This window comes from Protopterus annectens, chromosome 1.part2 (assembly GCF_019279795.1).
Source record: "Protopterus annectens isolate FY-2018-M chromosome 1.part2, PAN1.0, whole genome shotgun sequence".
In the NCBI taxonomy this organism is placed as follows: Eukaryota; Metazoa; Chordata; order Ceratodontiformes; family Protopteridae; genus Protopterus; species Protopterus annectens.
In genome coordinates, this window is record NC_056727.1 from 1,170,909,063 (window position 1) to 1,170,926,689 (window position 17,627).

The following is a 17,627-nucleotide window of genomic DNA, read 5'->3' on the forward strand; positions in this document are numbered from 1 at the left end:
TAATGTGTTGAACCAGTGCCATGTCAAAGTGTATTCCTGAATGCAGCATATAAGGGATGTATCACAGACCGGGGAACATAATATTAAAAGTAAATATTAATACAAAAAATGTGAAAGATACATTGCATAGCACCTTCCAAGGTTACGGAACAAACTTTTCCTTGCCGTCTGAAAAAGTTAGTCGTTAATGTCTTTCATGAATAATCTTTACATATATCTATGTGTGTGTACCAGCTCAGCCAAAGCTAAGAGGGAACAGACTCTCTTAAGAGACAATAAAGCACAAGTACCAGTTGGGCTGTATCTCAGGATCCTCGGGGATTTGTCTATTTTGCAGGCAGATCCATTTGTAGAGATCTTCAACAAATTACTGTGCAACAGTGCCTGAGGAATGGAGGAAAGCAAGTGTGGTGCCTTTGTAAAAAGGGGGGAGAATAGGAGAAATCTGGGAAACTACAGAACGGCTACCAAGCAGCATCAGTTTGGAAAGTCATGGAGGGAATCCTAAGTGAAAAGCTTGGATGGTTATTCTTCCTAGAGAACAGCAGTCTGTGGGACAACAAATGGTGAAAGTTTGTCGCCAGAAGCAGCGGTCTCTCATACCCAGTCCACTTTTGTAACTGGAGTACAGGAGAACGTAACTAGTAAATTAGTAGCAGTGGCCTACCTGGACTTCACAAAGGCCTTTGACAGACACCTGTCTAGGTGACTACAAAGAGAATTGTAGTAGTGGAAGTTAGACCCAAGATGGAGGAGCTGAAATGCTGTTGGGTTGAAGGGTTGGGCACATAGGACTATGATGAGAGGTACAATGCCAGGAATATGGACAATGACTAATGGATCATCACAGGGTCAGGTCTGAGTACATTAATCTTGTACTCTTTCATACATAAAATCAAGTCTTGTATTCCTTCAAATGTAGGTTCAGTCTTGTCACTGGTGATACAAAGTTAAGTACAACATTTGAGTTTGAGGAACAAAGTCTAAAGATAGATTTGGAAAGGCTGATCCTGTGGAAAGAAAGTTGGCATTTGAGGTTTAGTACACACAAATGAAAAAAAATACTGTGCCTAGACTGCATGAGGCCTTATAAAGTATTAGCAAAGAGAAGTGGAACTGATGGAAGTAGAGCAGGAAAAGGTTTTGTGATGTTCATATATTGCCTGGGCCACAAGAGCAAAGTTAAAGGACATTGGCAGTATGTTAGGATGTATCCTTAGGAGATAAGCTTTCTGAAGCAAAGAAACAATGCTTGCAGTGTGCCGGATCCTGGCAGCAACATTGTACTATGCTAATTATTGATGCTGCACATGGAAATGTATGCTAGTTTTGCTGAAGGAGTCCATTGAAAATCCAGCAGGTCTTGTTGAATGGATGGGAAAGGATATGACTAGTCATTAGAGGAGCTAGAGTTCTTCTTAGTAGAAGCTACAACAGAAAGGGGTCAGTGAGTGCACCAGATTTTGTTAGGGAGATGTGAAGGAGTTATCTTGATCGGGAAGAAGAATAAGAGAGGAAGGAGGTGAAGCAGCACATTGCTGGAACTGTTGCTCTTTTGACCTGCAGAAGTGCTTAATTCACAGACAGGGTTGTGGACCCATGGAACTGACTACTAGAATAGTTGGCGGAGAGGGAATTCACCGAGTCATTTGAGAAAATGTGGGACAAGTAGAGAATGAGGGAGAGGTCAAATGCTGTAAATGTCAGATGATATGAGACTGTCAGGAGTCTTTTTGACAATACTGGTAAAAATTCTATTTATGTATGAGCTTGTCTTAGTCTGCATTAACCCTTTCAGCACTGACACTGAAGTATTTAGCTTTTGTGGCATTGTTTATTGTTAAATTTCTGTCTTCGCTTTTTGGTTTAATGGCAGTGTGCGCTGTGGCGTAAATGTTTTTAGTCTTGTAGTGTGCTTGGGTTGAAGCATGTAAAAAAGCTGAAGTTTAAATGTTAAATAATGCACTTGAAGGGCAGAGCCAATGGGCTTACTTTCTCTTATCAATTAAATATAAAGTAATGTAACTGCATCTTTTTTTTTTCTGTACCATTTTCAAATATCATTACTATCCATACCTTTATTTCAAAAATGAACATTAATATTTTAGCAACAGTCTGAATCAATGAGCACCCAAAGATCATTTCACCACCTCAGGTTGCATTCTATACCATATACATTTCTAAAACATAACTCTTAAGTTGCCATTCTTGGAATGGTTGCACATCATTTTGAAGTTTTTCAGTAATATTTTCAGAACAAGTCTTTTGCCTGACTCCCTATCCAGACTCCGCAAGTCCATTAGACAAACAACATTTATTGTAGGGTCCAACTTCATTTCTTGCCTAGCCTTTTAAATGTTTATATCACTTACATATTTTAGTACCTTTATCGTCTTGCACGAAGGAACATCTTTTCTCCTGTATCTCAAACACCTCTACTAAATTCCTTCCATCCTGCTTTCTTTAACATACAGTTTCCTTCCTGTCTGCTGCCTCCACTCTTCCCTACATGTATTCTGAAAACACAGACATACACCATCTACACCTTCTGCTTGCTGTACTTCTATGGCTCAGCATAAATACTGAAATCACCCATTTGTGATATGTTTACAACTTGCTGCTTTCTTTTGTTACTAGAGCAACATACCTGTATTTTTCCCATGTCAGGGAGTTCATCTCTTCTACTTTCCATGTCATACATGGCTGTTTTCTTTGTCCTCTTGTCTTTTCCACAATGGAAGTAGCACAGGTATGACATTCAAAAGCCCCTCCAATCTAAGAAGATTAGGGGAAATTTCCCTAGTGCCTTAATTTATCCCTACACAGTTTAATACCATCTTGGGTCTCCCCTAGGCCTATGAGGCTAGAACCAACTTGGCCAGTAATTATATATGTAAAAAAAAAAATATGAAACCAGTCGTTCATAGAACCTGTACCCCAGTGTTATCAGAGGACTCTGCCACCCATAACAAGCACTCATACTTCCCTTATGACCTGTAGTCAGAGGATAGGGTTGGCCAAGAGTCGCTGTCTTGTGGTTCTATTTTAAATTGCCCTTAATAATTGGTGATGCAAGGTAAGGGAAGGGTAAGCAAGAAAAACATGAAAATAGAAGAAAGGAAAAACTGTATTGTCCTAGAATTGGTTAATGGCATTGCAGCTTCAGGATCAACATTTATTTATTTGTTTTTATTAAAAGTGTTCAGGTGCTTAAGCCTAAGAATTTTATATAAAAGAAAAAAAAAACAGAGCAAAAGGAAACTGATTCGGTTTTACAAGCAGGGGTTAGCCAGTAAATGGTATATACACTACTACTCATACAAACAAATGAAAAATTTAGCCATCTGAAGGTGTTAGACTTGCCCATGCAAAGGTATAACTAACCTAACCTGTAAAGGTGAAATTTGCGTCACCTCCTAAAAGAGCTCTCGCGTACTTTACTGAATGTTTCTGTGTTCCACATGAAGTAAAGTTATTGCCTTACTCTTAAAGGTTCTGAAACCACTACCGAATACTACCTTCAGCAATTCCATTATTCCCTCTTAACTAAACAAACTAAAGTGAGTCCTCCATCAGGTTACAACTGCTCTTTTTTTCCATCTATAGTCACTCTGTGAGAATCCAAATTGTCATACAAGTCTTTTGTTGTTGAGATCTTTTGTATGATATAGAAGGCATGTAAATATACCCAGACATTGCAGAGCTATCCAAACAAAAGCTGAGAGATCTTAAGAGACAGCATATAGGTTGCTGGAAGCATATAGGCAGCTATCCTCTGCCTGTTAAAATGGTAAATTAGATTTGCGTTCTTCTTGATTTTTGCCCCCTTTAACAGAAAAAAAATATTCTAGATGATTGTTCCTTTGATTTTTTTTTTTTTTTTTTTTTTTTAGAATAGAGCACATTTTCAGAACCAAAATCCTCAAGGATAGGAAGTTAAGCATTCTAGTCTATTTAGGTAAAAGGGTCTACCCTTTCTATTCCCCATAATTCAGAGCAGTTAATTATTTTGCATATATGCTGATCGCCATGAAGCAAGCTATGAGTAAGATCATCAGCTATTTTAGAGTCCTTAGTCAGCTGTCTCTAAAACAGCTAAGTGAGCCATTCTTAGTGATTATAATTCTGGGAATATAAACAATGTGAGGAGAACTGTAGCAGCAGGTATTTTAGAATCCATGCTTGTCTATGGCCATAATATGGCTCTGACTGAGGTTGCAGTCTTTCTCTAATCTTCTGATTTTGCTTTTGTGAGTTTACTTCTTTAACCAGATACATTTACAGGAAGGACACAAAGTCTAGAATCTTATTGTTAAAACCTGCAGAGACTCCATCCTGTATCTGCTACATGTAATGGGAGCCATATGTTATCTTCAAGCACTGTGTTCTGGTCATAGTGCAGAGAAGATACTTACTACAGCTTATGTAACACCTTTCTGCACGGCCGTTTCTTCTCTGCATATCAGTTTTTCAAAAAACATTGACTTGTTTTGCTGGGATAGAGCACTTATCCCATTAGACCTATTTCAGTCTTAGCCCTAGGCACACACAGTAGATACATGAGATTATGTCCAAAGTGAATGACAACATGCAGCATTTACATGTATTGTATACAAAATTAATATCTGAGTTGGCTTGAGCCCATAATATATAAATGATATTATATACAGAGTGACTCACAAAACACAGTAAATACATGCATTCTAGATGGAGTGAAAATCAGTGCTGGCATGCTAAAAAAATCACAGTGAAAAGTAGAGTCAGAGGAAGGTATATAGAGTGTAGAAGGGTGTGACGACCCACCACTGGACCAGTAATGAAGGAGCCTCAATCCTCATCACTAGCAACAGTGGTAGACATGCACTGGGAGGATAACAGGTACAAACACAGTATTTCCAGATGCAGCTCTCTGCATCAAGTGTAATTTCCCTTAGGAGTACACAGAGACTACAGTCAGTCCGGGGCTGGTTTCTCCCTCTTTCTCCAGATCTCTAGTAACAATCCCCACTGGCACAGCTATAGAGTTGCGATCTCAGCTGAGTGGCCAAGACCTCCAGCACCCTCTCTGTCCAACCAGCTCTTCGTGTCCCTGCCCCAAGCAGCTGACACACACACCCTTTGAGGTTTGATTTATACACACACACACACACACACACACACACACTGCAACAACACCTCTGCTCCAAGATTTCATGTTAGGTGTTGTCTGTAGCTTGGCATCTACCCTCATGTTATAAAATTTATACCTGCTTCCATCCTTACCACTTTGAGGGAGTTTTGTTTTTTAATATGCTCAAGATAGGATCCTCCTTCAGGATATACGTTGCTACAACAGTAGGCATCAAATCACATTCTAATAGCCTGGTAGATTCATCTTAACTAGGGGCAGCAATCATTTTCTTTGCCCTGGTCCACATCAGCCAGACTTGGTTGTGTTTAACACATATGTGGTTTCATAATAGAAACCGTTACTCTTGAACCAGTATTTTAACACAATTAAAACTCTTCATAGGCAGTGTCTTGAATGTTTATTCCTACAACACCAGCCTTAAAGATGGATGCCTTCTTATCAAGTTGGGGAGCCAACTTTTTTCTCCTCTTATAAAATAAAAGTAATAATAAATAATAAAAATAAAATAAAAGCAAAGTTTTTAATTTCATCATAACACTCACTTGGTTTACCAGTCATGTATAAACAATGCAATGTCAATTTAACCTATGCACATTTTAATGTTTCATTTTATTATTTGGCTGTTCATTTGCTCAAAACAGTCTCAATTGTTTCTTAATGCAACTCAGCTCTAACCAAACATGTGACTAATTAACATCCTCATTTAAACAGTTGCCTCACTGCAGGCAACTGTTTTTGACTTGAAAAAGCTTGGCATTTTCCAAGCGAAAGCGCTTGTCTGATTTTGCTGTTTTGTACCTACTGACTTTGGATTTTTACCATTTGGTCTGATTTTGCTGCTTTGTACCAACTGTCTTTGGATTTTTACCACTTGGCAACTAATAAAGGACTCACCTTTTTTACGAACTATTGTCTTCACTTTGCGGTTCTGGAACTACTCTTCTTGGTGTTATCAGTTTTGCTCTTATTTTTCTTCAACGGTGCTTTGTACCATGACCGCTGCTGTGGAGACGTTCGATCCTGCGGCTACATCGCTCCTGCTTCAAGATGCTGACAATTCACTTCCGGTTTCACGCACGGAGTTCAATGAGGTTCTTAGCATGCTAGCTGAGCTGAAAGGGCTGCTGCATGCACAACGCAACGACAATGTTTCTAACAACTCTGCACCTTCAGCTGGTACTCTTGCTAACAAAACGTACACACTAGATCTACATAGCAAAAAAACATTTCTGGACATTACAACTAATGCTGACACGGACGCTCACAACAACGCTCCCAGTACCAGGTCCTCCAACCTCACTAGAACCAAACGAGGGAAGGACAAACCAAAGGATTTCAATTTTGCTGACTGGGCTAACAAACCCTTTATTTTCCAGAAAGGTACTGTTCGCTCAATTAACTCCACCTCTATTGAAGGTGACTTTGATGATTTTAAAAACAAACTGTATAGCCTGAGAAGCAACCAAATGGAAATAGACTATTTATATGAATGTATCAATGTTAAACGTATCACAAAGGGACTACGGTTTTTCAAATTTCCTAATTATGTTAAGCATGGCACTGTACAATATAGACAGATGTGTGACATATTTGATAAGGCAGGGATCGAAATAATGAAGTTAATGATCTCAGAATACGAGAGTAAAGCCAATATTTTAAACACTGAGTTGAATGCTTTGCACCAATTGGTTATTTCTGACAATCATTTCTCCATGGTCAAACATGAATATGACAAGGTGTTCGATGATGTAGATTCTTTTTGTAATAAGGTCATGAATCGGAAAATTAGAAATCTCGATAGAGACTTAGATGAATATAGGAATGATATAGCTTACCCCTGTCACAATAAATTTTCCAAAACCATTAGATCAACTAGCATTCCTGGTAATGGCGGGGATGAAGTTTTTCAGCCAGACACACACCACGTCCCACGGAGAAGTGAGCGTTTGGCTGAAAAAGACAAGAGACAACGTGAGCAGGATTTTCCCATGCACCCCGGGAGGTCCGGGGCCTGGGGACCAAAACCACAGAGGACTGGATGGAGGTGGACCAACAAATAACTCTAGGCACCCACACCCAAGATGTGGCAAATCCCCCTAAAGACACCTCCCCCTGTACTGAACCTGCAGACCACTCTATCCTGCCTTGCTCCAATACCACTATAACCAAGCATGCTAATTGCACTATTTATACCAAGAATGATTTTACTATTTTTAATTACACAGACATGGTGGTTAATGACACAGCCTTTAATCTCTTTACCAAAGGACTCCATTTCGTCCCCACTAACAGAGCAAATTTGGCTCAGTTACTAGTTGATCTCAAGTTATTCACCAGAGGACTCAACCTCAAACATTTTTCAAAGGACAAACTTGGCAACCCACAGGACTGTGTAGGAAGAGTACCTTCAATCCCCACCCACCCACTTCTTAAGTTATACGAGGAATTAATTGAACAGGACTTGCGTAACATGTACGACAACCCCCAGACCACACTCAACCAACCTGAACACGAAGACTTTGAATACATTAACAAGTTGTTTGAAGAGCATATTAGAATCATGAAACCTGATAAAGGTGGTGGTGTGGTTCTCATGTACGAGTCTGCTTATGAGGCTAGCATGCACCATATACTGCATGATGACACCCAATACTGCCTCACGTCCCGAAATGAATACAACATCGCACTTGCAAAATTAAATCCTCTTTGTATGACAGTTTGCTACAGGGATCCATTAATGAAAAACTCTACAATTTTCTACTTGTCAACAAACCAATTGTACCAGTTATCTTCGGAATCCCAAAGACCCACAAGGGCACCAGTCCGTTGACCTTCAGACCCATTGTCTCGGGTGCGGGGGTGTGACTGAGCCTATTGCCAAGTTCATTGACCACATCACAAAACAACACACCCATGCCCTCACATACGTGTGCAAAGATTCATGGGAATTTCTGAAACTTTTCCCTGTGTCCAACTGCCCCCCCTCCTCCTTTCTGGTCACCATTGACATCAAAGACCTTTTTTCCAGTATTCCCCACTCTACAGGACTAGACTGGTTTAGTGACTTTTTCACCAAAGAAACGAATTTGGGTAACAACTTCATCAATCTAATTATTGACATGATGAGCACAGTCTTAAACAACAACTACATTTGTTTTAATGGGGAACTTTTCAAACAGGAAAAAGGAGTAGCAATGGGGGCCTCCTGTGCCACCAACTATGCCAATGTGGTTTTGCACAGATGGGAACAGGACTACATTTTTGGCACTACTTGGGCACAGTTTGTCACCTTCTATTGCAGATACCTTGACGACATCTGCCTCATTTGGAAAGGTACTGAACTCCAACTGTCGAGTTTTTTGGAATACATCAACAGTACCACAGAGTTTCTGACTTTCACACACAACATCAGTCATGAACATCTGCACTATCTTGACGCTACCATTTATAGGGATGCCCAATCCTTGGAACTACACTCCAAGGTTTACAGGAAACCCACTTTTTCGAACTGTCTATTACACTATGAGAGTCAACACCCTTTTCATCAAAAGAAGGGCATAGTCAAGGGCCAACTTATAAGAGCATCCAGAATGTGCAGTAAACTCTCCGATTTTCTAGAAGAGACTCACAATCTATATGACATGTTTACCCAAAGAGGCTATCCTGAGAACTTGCTCAACTCACTAAAAGATGAAATCTTTGCCAAAAGGGACTCCTTATACCCCCCACTGCTTGGACGCACGCAAGTGCAGATCCCCAACCTCATGTTACAACAGAGCAAAGAAATGGACGGCAATTTCATTTACACTTTCTCCGACAACTCTGAACAAATTGAAACTATTGTATCTAAATACTGGTTTGTACTGGCTGGCAATGACGACTTCAGGAGTATCATTCCGGATAAACCTAATTTTGTGAGGAAGAGGGGGCAAAACCTCAAAGACATCTTCGAGAGAAAACCCATTGCAACTACTCACAACTCTCACAACAACAAGGGCACCTTCAAATGTGGTGCCTGCAAGCAATGTCCTCTCATTGCAAACAAATCCCACATCTACCTTGCATCCAGACACACCTGTATCAGATCCCCCTGTCACTTCTCATGTGGAACAAAAGGGGTTGTTTATATCGGGCTCTGCACCACCTGTGGTGCCTTTTATGTGGGCAAAACAGAGAGGGAATTCAGGAAAAGGCTATACGAACACACTTACGACATTGAAAAGAAAAAGGAAAGCAACGCTTTTTTCAAACACTCACTTACATGTCCCAATTACAAGTTGTCTTTCATGATCCTTGAACAAGTGAACCCTAACATTAGAGGAGGGACTGGGAATCGACCTTGGAATACAGGGAGCTTGTCTGGCAACTCAAGCTAGATGCAGGCAGGCCCCCGGGGTTAAATGGCACACTTAGTATAGGTTCGGTTCTGAAGCTCAGAAGGGCTAGATTATAGCATGTCTCATCCTATTTTCACTATTTTTCAACACTGTTTCTTTGCCCATTGAACACACTTGCCCCAAGTCACCAAGTAGTGCAAATTCATATGCATCACAGCATCTATTTTTAAGGCTAACATAACAGCACTACATTGATTCTCATATTACACAGGACTGCTGACTTCAAACCCACTTGGATCACACACAGCTTTTTTAAACTTCCACTTGTATTTGTATTTGTATTTCTATCCAAACCTTTTGGACAAGCAAAGTTTTAATTTCATCATAACACTCACTTGGTTTACCAGTCATGTATAAACAATGCAATGTCAATTTAACCTATGCACATTTTAATGTTTCATTTTATTATTTGGCTGTTCATTTGCTCAAAACAGTCTCAATTGTTTCTTAATGCAACTCAGCTCTAACCAAACATGTGACTAATTAACATCCTCATTTAAACAGTTGCCTCACTGCAGGCAACTGTTTTTGACTTGAAAAAGCTTGGCATTTTCCAAGCGAAAGCGCTTGTCTGATTTTGCTGTTTTGTACCTACTGACTTTGGATTTTTACCATTTGGTCTGATTTTGCTGCTTTGTACCAACTGTCTTTGGATTTTTACCACTTGGCAACTAATAAAGGACTCACCTTTTTTACGAACTATTGTCTTCACTTTGCGGTTCTGGAACTACTCTTCTTGATAAAATTTATACCTGCTTCCATCCTTACCACTTTGAGGGAGTTTTGTTTTTTAATATGCTCAAGATAGGATCCTCCTTCAGGATATACGTTGCTACAACAGTAGGCATCAAATCACATTCTAATAGCCTGGTAGATTCATCTTAACTAGGGGCAGCAATCATTTTCTTTGCCCTGGTCCACATCAGCCAGACTTGGTTGTGTTTAACACATATGTGGTTTCATAATAGAAACCGTTACTCTTGAACCAGTATTTTAACACAATTAAAACTCTTCATAGGCAGTGTCTTGAATGTTTATTCCTACAACACCAGCCTTAAAGCTGGATGCCTTCTTATCAAGTTGGGGAGCCAACTTTTTTCTCCTCTTATAAAATAAAAGGTATATGCCTTTAAATGCTAGTGAGCTAGCTGCAAGTTATGTATCATGTAGTGCTACATATTCTCTCTAGAATAGTCAGTCTAAGATCATGTGGAGGTTAGCAACATTTACACGGTCTCTTTTTTATTTATCATCTGGGCACCATGCGATATTAAAAGTTAAGAAGTGTTTACAAAACTGAAGAAAAACATATGCTAAACTGAAGAAATGTGTGTTATTTCAAGAGTTTGTGCTTGGAAGTACAAAAATGTCATTTGCAGACAGAAAAATGGCCCATCTGCCATCACCCAGGGAAAGTACAGTTGCATAAGTCCTACTTACCTCTAATAGTAGAAGCTTGAATTCCTCACTGCCTCATTGGCATTTTTGGGGTATCTGCCAAGGTAATCCAGTAATGGCCAGCTTTCAAAAGCTCATACTCCCCTCTTCCTCTGACAGCTGATTTGGTTGAGCATATCCTGAGAGGGAAGCCTTCTTCTTTTCACAGTAAGTTCCACAAAGGAGGAGAGGGAAAGTGCCTGAAACCAGAATCATCTAACAACAGTAAATTTGCAGCGAGTCACAATACTGTATAAAAACCAAATCCAACAACAACCAAATCAAAGAGGTTGAAACCCACCTAAGCTGTGCACAATCTGGGGATGGCAGGTGGGTGTTGGCACTGAGGGAGTGAAGAATTCAAACATCTACTGTTACAGGTAAGTGAGGTTTAGGCAAGTGTACTATGTTCATCATTCCCACTGCCTCAGTGGCATTTTGAGTAGTTTCAAAAAGTCTGCCCTACCTGGGAGGTGGAAGGATATGGATCAAGGAGTCTTTGGGTAATGGTCCTAGCAAAACCTACTTTGGGCCTTGTAAAGGAATCCAGTCTGTAGTGTTTTATGAAGGTATGAACAGATGATGAGGTTGCTGCCTATAGAATGCTTCTTTAGTCCACCCCTTCCCAATATGTCATTGGAAATGATAAGGCCATAGTTGAGTGAGACTTAACTTTGCTTGGAAGGGAGATTTACCATGGTGATAGTAATAGAAAACAGTAGCAGAGGACAGCCATCCTTCAGTAATTTTCTTAGGAGACAAACTGCTGTTCAGCATTATTTTAGGGTTTTGTTCTGTCAAGATAGTACCTGCACATCTACTTTAATCTTGTTAAACTGCCATAAAATAACATTTAGCAGAAATTTAAACTATATTTTCTTGCCAGAATGAGTAAAATCTCTACAGTCATTCAAATAATTTAATTCATGTTAAAATTATGATCCTCTGTTAAAAACACAAATGGCAGAGTCATACATGTAGTGAATAATACATACATGCTGAAAAAATCCAAGTTCTGCAAAATTTTCCTGTCAAAAAGATGAAAATAAGTAGGGTAACCGTAAAAAGAGGCACAATTAATTAAAAAGAGAATAATTTAATAATAAAATGAGAGCAAGGCGTTCCCCAAATGGAGCTTATCTGAGCTGTAAGCTAGAAAATGCAGCACTGGATCTTGGAAAAGAGCCAGAGGACATTCTTCTTTAGATGGCAGAAAAAGACTCATTTCCTGTGACAGCTATCTCATGATATGCTCAACCAAGCAGCTTTCACACGAAGAGAGAGAGTGGGGGAATATGAGCATGTGAAAGCTGGCCAGTATTGAGTTACCTTGGCAGATAACCCATAATGTCAATGAGGCAATGGAATGATGAACATTTGTCTCACTGAAAGTAAAGAACTTCATATGGAGAAATTCAGTTAATTTCCAACTGTGAGCAGATAGCTAAGAAGCCTGTAAGGATGCAGCGTACTACATCACTGCATATTATTTTGAAAGCATTTAACTCCTTTTTTTGAACTGATGGACATTAAAGTAGTGGAAGTAAAATGGAAATCTGAGAATTATTGTCAAGAAAGAATTTGCTGTTTGTTCAGGATTTATTCTTTTGCAAGGCACAAGGGCTGACAGCTTAGATTATTTTGTTACTAAAGTGAGGGAAAAAACAAACCCAAAGAGTAGGAATTTTTGTGATTTTTTTATTAATCTTAAATAGAGGACAGATATTGGTTGTTGTTAGAAATGATGGAACAAGGGGGCTGGATACTAAGTGCAACTGACCCAGCCTTATCAAAAGTAATGTGTAAAGAGCAATTGAATTTAGTAGTCCATGATTAAAAGCATCAGGTAAAGAAAAATATATATTTATAAGATAAAGTGCAAATCTAATAAAAAACTAAAATGATAATGTGAATATGTTGCAGAACTAATGAATAGGGAAAAAAGTCATATGAGAGTTTGTTTAGCAGTAATGGAGACTAGAGCCAATCTGGGAGTAATTTAAATGCAAGCCTGATGTAGTAGGTGTGAGTATAAGTATACCAGTATGATCTTGTTTTTAATAAAACTTTTACTAAAAATGGCATTTTTTTAAGATGTGTAAAAGCAAAATCTGGTATATTTAAAAGAATTTGCACACTGCTAACAAGAAACTTTGAGACAATTTGCATCAACAAGTAGCTCTAGTAGGTAGTTTTGGAGTGGCAAAACAAAACAGAATTACGAAGCCTGAAAATACACATGAAGAACTGAGGTAGTGCAAGCCAGACTGCTGAAAACAAGAACAGAGAATTAAGAAGCAACATTTTGAATTTTAAATTAAAAACAGATGCAGAGTATAATGTTTTTCATGAAGATACATTTGAAACATTGGGTGTCAGAGGTAGTTAGAGTTTTGTGCTCTTTGTTCGTATATTCTATCCTCAAGGTGACCCCATTAAGTCAAAACTGATGTGTGAATGTAAAATAGCAATTGCAGGATTTATTTTCAAATTGTAACATTTGTTCTTAATTAATTTTCCAGTTATCCAATTAATACATTTCATAGTTGAGAGGGAGCCTGATTGAGTGCAAGGCAGATAAGCTGATCCTGAATGCATTACCAACCCAGGATGGACACACACGCACACGCACACACACGTAGTCACACCCAGTTATGGGCAGTTTGAAGGAATGCCAGTTCACCTACAGAACATCTTCAGGATGTGGGAGGAAGCCAAAGCACATGACAGAACTTCATGCAGACAAAGGATGTACGTGCGTCACAGAAAAAGCACCCCTACTGAGAACCAAGTGTAACTACTGCACCACAGAGGTATCACATTACAGCAATTAAAGAAGCAAAGTCTCCTAATATTTGGGGTTGCTCAGCTTTTAATAAGCTATAAATTATAGAATAAATCACAACATGAAACCTAAGAGTGCAATAAAGAAGCTTATTATCCCATTATTTTGTGTTGTCTGACTTGTATGAAGCTAGGATTAATAAAGGAATTTCATATCATGTAGCCAGAGAGTTTGGACCTGAGGGACAACAGGGTCACTGCAAATCATTGGCTGCATTACTCAGTATCATCTAGGGTTGGTTAAAAGGGAAAACAAGTTGAAAGAAGCAAAAAATAGCAGGAAAATCATGGGGCTATTTTTCTTTAAATCAGATATACTGCAGGTACAGTTGCATAGTCAGAGAGATATCACAGGTACTCTGCAAAGTCATAGCAGTGATATTCTATACCTACATGGCTATGTCGATTTACTTGCAAGCTTAAGAAGCTTGCCAGGACAGCATCATATACAGTTTGACACTATGCATGCGTCAAAGAAAAAATAAAACAGTAGCTCTGAAGAGTAAAATACACCAGGAGCTTAAAAAATCAGAAAGTGCAAGGGTCATTAAGAAGCAGATGGAGCCAACAGAACTGTCTTTAAAAATGTGAGATTTGTATTTTTATTGATCCTCAAGATCTAAATAAAGTGATTAAAGAAAGTAGGACCCATTCCTTACAGTTTTAAAGGTAGTTTCAACAATGCCAAATGCCAAGATTTAATCAGCAAGCTATGCAAACCAGGATTTTTGATGAATACAGAGCCCCCTGTCATGTAAATTTAATATGCCATAATGTTCAGAAAACATTAGCCATCAGCTGTGTAGACTTTAAGTGCTTTAAAATGTGAACTGTATCCTTAGTGTCTGACTTTTAGAATCAGAATGAACTCTTTGAGCCCTTACACGTAGTTGAACAAAAGCTGAGCTCTGTCTCAAGCATGTGCTCCAGTAGATATGTCCAGTAATTGAATTGCAGTAACTCTCATAGTTAACAGGCTGCTCCTATTGTATAAATTCTAAACAGGATTTCTGGTGGCTTTTGCTTTCACTCTTTTGTTGAAAGATGCTTCCTTGTTTCCACAGTTGTATGCTCAAGGATTGAGGGTAAGATTTAACACTCTTGAATCCAAATAATGAAATATCCTTTAACCTAGCTCAGCGCAGTGTGTACATATGTGAAATAGGGATTGATTTCCCTGTTAAGTTGTCATTTCACTGCAGTGTATACAGTTACAGTATACCTTGTTGTACACTTTCTTTCTCATATTCCATTTAATGTAAGCAATGTACAGGTCAGCTTTTCTTATATTTTAAGCAAGTGCATTTTTTAATTTGATCATTTTAATACACAGTAATTCATTTCACATCCCTTTTCCTCTGAAAGAACAGTAACATGCTTTTTATGTTTGTTGCAATTTTTCTAATAGCGAGCATGATTTAGAAAGTAGCAGTCACACAAAGGTTATATTATACTAATCTCAGAGCCATATTCAGACACTTACAACTCTGATGAAATACACTGCAAATAACCAGATGTGGTATTAAAGTATCTTGGCTGGCATTAAAAGTAATAAGGAGTAGATTGTTATATTAATATAGTTTGATTACTTTTATATGACTGTAAATTTGCCTGTGTCACAAGTGATAGTTCAATAAAGGTATTTGGGGAAATAAAGAAAGTAATAAGGGTAAACTTTAGGAGCTTGTACTAAAAATAAAACAATTGTTTCTTTAAATGTCTACAGTAAAATAAAAATAATCAGATGGCAATGCTTTTCAATGCTTAATGCCTGCTGTCATTTTTTTCACCTGCTAAACCGTAAACCCACTAGACACACATCCTTTCAGGGGTGACCCAGGAACATTGTCTAACATGTGATTTCCACAGATTCGTGCATTGGGCAAACAGTGACTCATGAAATAAAACTATAAAATGAAGGTCATTAGCAGTTCATAGCCTTAGACTTTTCTGCTGTCATCTTGACTTCACATGAAAATTTCTCATTTAATATCTCTGATTTTAATTATACTTTGTTGTGACCTTAGAATCAAAATAAAGGAATCCTTTGAAAGGATGTTTTTATGCTTTTGTTGCAAGTTGTAGTACACAGTTAAAATCTTGTGGCTTGTTACAGTCCCATTTTTCTGTCCTCAATCCATACATAGGGATGCATAAAGAATCTCAAGAGTTAATGGTGATGGCTTGACTCATTACTTATTTTCAGTGAGCTGTTTTGAGCTGTCTTTCTTTAATAAGCAGCACTAAGTGCTGACAACTTCATAGGTGAAAAAGGCAGCATGGATCCATTTCAAAAATGGAATAGATCAGAAAATGAACCCGAATAAGAGATAAATAACTGGTGATCTTTGTCTTACCTATTCCCAATCCTCCACTACTCCTTCACCTCCTTGGCAATTTTCCTTAGTAAAACCTGCATCCGGAAAGTGTTCCTTGAAAATAGTGTGAAGGCCTGCTTACAATGCAAAACAGGTTTATTTTCATTCAGTTTTGTTATTGAAGCAGCATCCACAGTAGCAGGAACCAAGTATATGCATTAAGCATAAGCATGTAGGAGTTTGGACCTGAGGGACAACTGGGTCACTGCAAATCATTGGCTGCATTACTCAGTATCATTTAGGGTTGGTCAAAAGGGAAAAACAAGTTGAAAGAAGCAAAAAATAACAGGAAAATTACAGAGCCTCTAAAATGATCAAGTGCTGCATGTATTCCAGACTAGCTTGGAACAAAATTAGCTGATTTAAACTGCACATTGCACAAATGCTGCAAACTTCAAAGGAGGACAAGTGATGAAACAGAAGAAGCCACCCACACAGAGAAAACTAACTTTCTGGGAGGCACAGACAACAGCCAAGATTGCTATAAAATGCTTCTATAATGTGTATCCAATTAGTCAAAAATTAACAATGGATAGAGGTACAATAGTCACTGTTTATTGTCTTTGTTTCCAACCAAGCTTTCCAACTATTACCAACAGGGTTGGACAAGGAACAAGGGGAGGGGGAGGAATATGGACCCAATGAGACAGAACAACTGGTGTTGACCTCTCATTCAGTGTATACAGTTGTTTCTAATACATTAGGAGATTTCCATATTTATAGCTACAGCCACTGTGAGATTTCTAGTAGTTGTGCTGATTTCTTTCAAAAAGGACTGACCTTTGTACCTAAGCAGAAAGCTAAATTAGACCAAATGTTACTGCAGTTGAAATTGTTTTCTAGAAAGTTGAATTTTGGTTACTGTACAACATTCAGCAATTCAAGTTTTTTATCGATTTTTTCAAGTGGATTTGTTAATAAAAGTATTTTTTACACCATTGGTGAAATGACAGTGTTTTGAGTCCTGCAACATTTGGTGGAGTTATTGGAGGTGTGGTGATTTCGGAAGACAGCCTTTTTTAGTACCGCTTCCACTTTGGTTCTCAGTATTTTGAATTTTAGTCTTCTTTTTGGGAACGAAAGTATAGACACTGAGGTGCATCAAATTAAGAAGAGGCCTAGTACGTACAATCCAACATTGCACCCTATTATTGCTATATTTGAAGCGTTGTGTGAAGAAGAAATTAGGAAAATTGTTAGATGTCCTATACAAACTTCCATCAGTTTTTCTAGAAATGAAGCCAAACTGCTTAAAGATATTAGATCAGATACATCCCTGCGAATCATAAAGCCTGATAAGGGAGGTGGGCTTGTAGTGATGAGTACTAATGGTTATATCAACAAACTCTTTTCATTACTTTTGTCAGCTGATTATGAGGAAATTTCCCTTAATGAGATGAATGTGGCAATTCACAAGGTTGATTTAGCCTTAGATCTTTT

The 17,627-nt window shown here is 38.4% G+C and overlaps 1 protein-coding gene across 6 annotated transcripts in view; it reads left to right on the forward strand.

Moving 5' to 3' along the window:
- The window catches only part of LOC122792271 (kinesin light chain 1-like), a 1,642,552-nt gene that overhangs the window by 1,507,089 nt on the left and 117,836 nt on the right, over positions 1-17,627 (forward strand). The window lies entirely within an intron of this gene.